The sequence below is a fragment of the Barbus barbus genome (assembly GCF_936440315.1).
Source record: "Barbus barbus genome assembly, chromosome: 10".
Taxonomy (NCBI): Eukaryota; Metazoa; Chordata; class Actinopteri; order Cypriniformes; family Cyprinidae; genus Barbus; species Barbus barbus.
The window spans coordinates 33,222,579-33,228,578 of record NC_136738.1 but is presented as its reverse complement, the minus strand read 5'-3'; the positions used below and the strand labels follow the sequence as shown (position 1 = coordinate 33,228,578).

The following is a 6,000-nucleotide window of genomic DNA, read 5'->3' as shown; positions in this document are numbered from 1 at the left end:
CCTTAAAAGTTAAAACACTGCTTATCTACCTCTAATTAGAAATATAGATCACGGAAAATCACATATATCGGCATAAACTCGAGCACATCTCCACTCATCTGCGCAGCTCTCGGGCTCCTGCTGTATTTATAGAGCCCTCGTCTTTAGCGCCCGCCTCTCAGGTCAACGCTGTGAAGCGATTGGCTCTCGATCGGAAACAGACCGCTGTGATTGGCCCAGCCGCGCTGTCCATCGAAGCGTTCCACGCGGCTCTCTCGGCACTCAGCTCTAATGTTTCCTCGTTAAATGACAACAAACACCTCCAAAATATAAACATTATCGTCCACAAACGACACACTGTAACGGAACCGGTAAGCATATGTCAATACTTGTTGTTTTTGCTGTCATGTGTAGATTATGAGCTCATTAGCGCGTTTCTGCTAAATTAGCTGGATTAACGTTAGCTGGTTAGTGAGTCCTCAGACAGCTGGTTAACACGCATTAGCTGACTCTACTAGTCCTGTGGGTAGTCAGAAGAGCTCGGACTAGTTCATGTTCTGCTGGCACTGCCTCTGTTAGTAAACTGACCGAGTGTTTCTCATTGAATCTGTGACTGAACTCCACAGATACGAGGCCTGTGATTTTAAATGATTGGCATGTCACATTAATACAGTCACTTTGAATATTTAATGATCTGAATTAATAAACTTCACGTTGAGATTACATGCCTCATAAAGTCCCCACAGCCGCTGTCAGATGTGTGTTATTGTTGCTTGTGTTAGCAGCAGAGCTAGCATGCTAGCTGTTGTCAGAGTCAGTCAGAGGTGATGACAGCTGCTTTATCAACACAGATGAGTGTAAACATGATTTCTGTTTACTCACAGTTGATTAGAAACAGCTGATAATTGGCAGTGTGTGTTTATGTGGTCATGTATGACACATGTATGTCATATCATTCAGTCACAGGTGCTTCATCCATCAAGTTTCCAACATATACACACGTGCAGCTGATAACATGTACAGAATTAGAGACCAGTGCAGTTGTAAATAGTGCAAATCAGACTGACAAATGAAATAATAGTCAAAAATAAATCTATTTTTGAAATGTCAAAGGTCATTGAACGTTTAGACAAAATCGAAAATCTAATAAAAGGTTTTCATGTTTTGTATCATATTTGATCCATCAGAATGTTATGGCTCATATAGTTTGATACAGTGAGAATATGGATGAAAAACAGCTCAGTTTTATTCAGAGACTCAAACTGAGCAAAAATATGAATGTGCAGCAGATGCTGATATTTCTGATGAAATCCTGCTGTGATGTAAATCAGTCATATCTTCATAACAGTGCAGCAGATACTGATCTAATTATCAGCGGTCACTCTATATCTCCAGTAATATATCTTAATAAGAGGAGACTGAAATGATCCAAACATATAATGCAATGCTGATGGAGAGATGAAGAAATAAACGCTCCTCAGAAGATGTGAGATGAAGATCATTCCTCCGCTGAGGAACAGAGAAAGTAAAGCTTCTGGAAACAAACGCTCCTCAAAAGATCCTGATGATCAGATTTGAGACTAAAAGATGATTGATGGAGAATCAAGTAAAGCTGAGCTGCTTCAGTCTAGTAAGAGTTCATCTGGAGATATGACTGCACTTATTCTGACCTTTACTTGATTCTTATGTTTACAATCAGACAACAGAAGGCACGCAGTATACTGTGTGAAACAGGTTTTGAACATGCACAGATAAACCATATATTTTGTGCAATCGTATGTTTATTTAAAATAAAAGTTAAAATCTCCATTGTGCATTTTATTCAGCAATAACGGAATACCTTTGTCCATATTAGGGATTTCCTGGAGCATTGCTATTACTTCTGCGATGCATATGAGTGGTTTCTGCGCAAGAGCGCCCTCTGGCTTCCAGGATGAATTAAACAGTCATTACATTACGTGTGTACTCAATGCTCACAACACCCTATTTTGGGTAAAAATAGGAAAGATAATACTTTTCTCTAAAGAAACAGGATCCCCTGAATTATCGTCATTGATATCGTTATCGCAATAAATACCAGAAATATCATGATATATTTTTAAGCCCGTATCGCCCATTCCTGTGGTCCGAGAGAGGAAAGTGAGTTTGATATTGTTGCGGTGTTTCACGGCATTATAAGTGCTCTTATCAGCAGTATTGTTCGGCGTGTTCCTCTATGGCCTGTATCTGTCAGCGGCTGATATTAATAGTGCACTGGTGATGTATGAGCTCTGCTGAACACATGTACTGTAGCGCAGGACAGACGCACCTGAGATCCACCGCCCTTCATCACACGCCGCAGAGCGTTTTAATCAGCCGCTTAGTGTTCAGTGCTCGGATCATGAGACCGAGAGAGTCCATGCCTCAAAACAAGCTGCAAACGGTCTAATCTCAAGCCAGGTATTAGTCTAGAAACGCTCACTGATGCCTCTCAGATGAGTTGTGTTGAAACGCCTTCAATTCTAAACCTTCAATCCAAATCTGTTAAAACAATTAGTGCATCGATTAGCCGAGGAGTGTTTCAGTAGTGTTAATGTTGTGTTTGTGCCGCACGGGGATGTCATTTTCATGTTTGCGTGCTAATGAAATGTGTTTCAGGTGCAGGTAACGTTCAGGAGGAGTGTGGGAATTAGATTAGTTTGATTTTACATTACAGAAGGAACTGCGGCTTTGACATAAAGGTGTTCAGCACTGATGTTTCATATGCAGTGCTGGTTTTTTAAGTACTGTATTTTCTATAATATAAATCAAGTTTTTATCATCTGAAACATGCTGTTGCTTATATTTCAAAACAACTTTTACAATGCAATTAGCATCAAGCACGCCAAACATTGGTGCCGAGAGATACGTGAACACAAGCATGTTTGTAAAGCACATTTCCCACGTAAATAAATCTGTCTGGCTTGTCGTTTATAATAAGTGTTGTTCATAAGGAATGCCACTAGAATTTATACTTGTATCTTTCATAGTTTTTGTAAACATTTAAATGTAATCCACCAGTTTTCTACATTATTTCTGAATGTATAAGGTCAGTCACATTGTCTTACTAGTCAGGTGTGATTTATAGTAATTGATCATGAAAATGATTGATAATAAATCTGCGCATGCATCTGAAATATGGCAGAGGACGCAGTGAGCTGCAGCAGATTATTCTCAATATGAAGATTCAATTTTTCAATTCATGATTATTTGTATAGCACTTTTCACCATACAAATCGTTGCAAAGCAGCTTTACAGAAAATTAAAGTTTCTACATTATCCCCTGGTTTCACAGACAAGGCTTAAGCATAGTCCTAGACTAAAATGTAAGTCTTAGCTGTTTCAACTGAAAGAAACTTGCACTGACCCATCTTAAAATATATCCGTGCCTTTGTTTTGCCTCAAGATGCACACCAGTAATGTTTTTTTTTTTTTCTAAGCATGTTTATAAAAATGACTTAAATGTCCTAATTGAACTGTGGCCTAATCCTGGTTTAGTCTAAACCCTGTCTGTGAAACCGGGCCTATATTTAGTAATAGCTTATCAGTGGTGACTGTCTCAAGTTGATGTCCATATGGCAGAAATGTACAATAAAAATCAAGCTGTTAGTTAATGACATATAATCAAACAAACGGTGAACACTATTAACAGCAATGATTAAATGCTGTGATTAAACTTGTAGCAAAGTTTGGTAGTTTTGTATGTTGTCTGAGGGGTTGGCATCATCTCTTCTCAGGTGTTCGGTCATCTCAGATCTTTGTATGGGCTGGATCCAGACTGAAGCTTGTGTAATTCCTCGGGATGCCAATCCTGTGGCAGAAACAGAGAAGCACATAGAGAAAAATTAGTGTAGCTGTTGTTCCAACTAAGCAAAAATTACGTGTTCAACCCAAGCTAAAGAATAATGTGCATTTGATCAGATATAACTGCAGTACAAGATTATAAGATGCATTATGTGAATGCTTGGCTAAAGAGATGTGTCTTTAATCTAGATTTAAACAGAGAGAGTGTGTCTGAACCCCGAATGTTATCAGGAAGGCTATTCCAGAGTTTGGGAGCCAAATGTGAAAAAGCTCTACCTCCTTTAGTGGACTTTGCTATCCTAAGATGCTTTATTAAGCGCTTCAGACAAACTCATACACATATAGGTGCTTTGGAAAGTGTGTGTGCTGTTTCTAGTGACTTACATATGTTTTTACAGGTGCTTAACTTACAGTTTATGGTCATATAATCCTTGTCTGTAACAAAGACGACCGCTGGCACATACGTGTGCATTAGAATAGGAGCGTGATAAATCTGACTTTGCCATGTTAAATATGTGTTTTGTTGGGAATTTATTTTGATGAGAGCAGTAAATGTGAAGGGACTGTTGTAAAGGTGTACAAATGTAATATGTGACCATGCACCACAAAACCAGTCATAAGGATCAATTTTCCGAAATTGAGATTTATGCCACATCTGAAAGCTGAATAAATAATCTTTCCATTGATGTATGGTTTGTTATGATAGGACAATATTTGAAAATCTGGAATCTGAGGGTGCAAAAAAATCTAAATATTGAGAAAATCTCCTTTAAAGTTGTTCAAATGAAGTTCTTAGCAATGCATATTACTAATCAAAAATGAAGTTTTGATATATTTACGGTAGGAAACTTACTAAATATCTTCATGGAACATGATCTTAATATCCTAATGATTTTTGTTATAAAAGAGAAATGTATAATTTTGATCCATACAATGTATTGTTGGCTATTGCTACAGATATACCTGAGTTACTCATGACTGCTTTTGTGCTGCAGGGTCACATATAATCACGATATCCAGTGAATGTGTGTTTAATCTGTGCTTTTTTTTAAAGTTTATTATGGTGGCAATGGTTGTAATGTTGACCCTTTAATGGTAAACCCTTTTTTGCACATAATATATAGCTTAAAGTCTCCATAGATTCCTTCTTTGGTTTGCACACTGGAAGAAAACACTGGGCAGGATTTTATAAGTTATCAAAATAATCATTAGTTGCAGCACTAGTTTAAAGGTGTTTGCTAAGATGTTGTGCATTGGTTTTAACATAGTTTTTTTTTTTTTAGTCTTCACCTGCAATATATATCAGACGTGATCTGTAGACACAGAAGCGTTGTCATGTAGAGTCTGTTGCTTTAAAGCACGGTTAGCATGCTATTCAATCGATTGAAGTGAACACCTGCTTTGAAGTCCTCCACCCTTGATGTACAGCATCGTCTTTCATTGTGTTGTGTTAAGAGCAGTTGTGCAGTCTGAGACATTAAGCCGTGTGCAGTAATGGCCTGACCCGAACCGAGGGCCGTGAATGGCAACTCGTGGCTTTCTTACAAAGCGTAATAGACGCAGTCGCCATTAGATCTGTCATTTGGCAAACGCTGCATCTCTCCTGACTGTATCATCATGTGTCTCCCGCTGGAGTTACACGTAAAAGCCCTCCATGCTCGCTCCTACAACCTCTTAGCATTTTATCCTCACTTTTTGTGCCTCTCTCTCCTGGCCTTTCACTATGGAAATGTTCCTGACAGTATCTACGTGTTAAAGGAACTGGATCGGTGCTTTTTCTGCACCTTGTCCTCCGTCATCCATTAGAGACATTCATTTCCCGTCTCTATATGAAGCATCTGACATCAGGCATTTGTAGAGCTCTTCCTCTGACGCGGCGGGTGGCCGTATCCATCCACCTCTGAGTGCAGGTTTAATGCCATTAGCGGCTCACCCATCAGTCTTTCTTGTCTTTTGAATGCTCGGGGTATCTGGAGCCATCCATCAGTGCAGCAGGTCACCGAGTCAATTACGTTTCCACAACATTACAGTTTCGCCAGAGAAGAGAGTCTAGCATGGTTCGCTGGCTCAGTTCTCCAACAAAGTTGGAAGTCTGTGATATTCTGATGAAGAGCCTGGTGTATTCAGATTGGTGAAATTCTCAACGGCGGGCTCTGAGCGAGTGTGTTCGGGCGTTCCCACGAGCGGGAAGCATGTCCT

General features: G+C 39.3%; 1 protein-coding gene across 5 annotated transcripts in view; it reads left to right on the top strand.

Moving 5' to 3' along the window:
• Positions 1 to 208: 208 nt before the first annotated feature.
• LOC306876283 (R3H domain-containing protein 1-like) overlaps positions 209 to 6,000 on the top strand; it is a 48,810-nt gene continuing 43,018 nt past the window's right edge. For all 5 annotated transcript variants that reach the window (XM_079427323.1, XM_079427328.1, XM_079427326.1 and 2 more), the window contains exon 1: positions 209 to 350. The gene's annotated coding sequence lies outside the window, so the exon portion shown is untranslated. The remainder of the gene's footprint in view (positions 351 to 6,000) is intronic.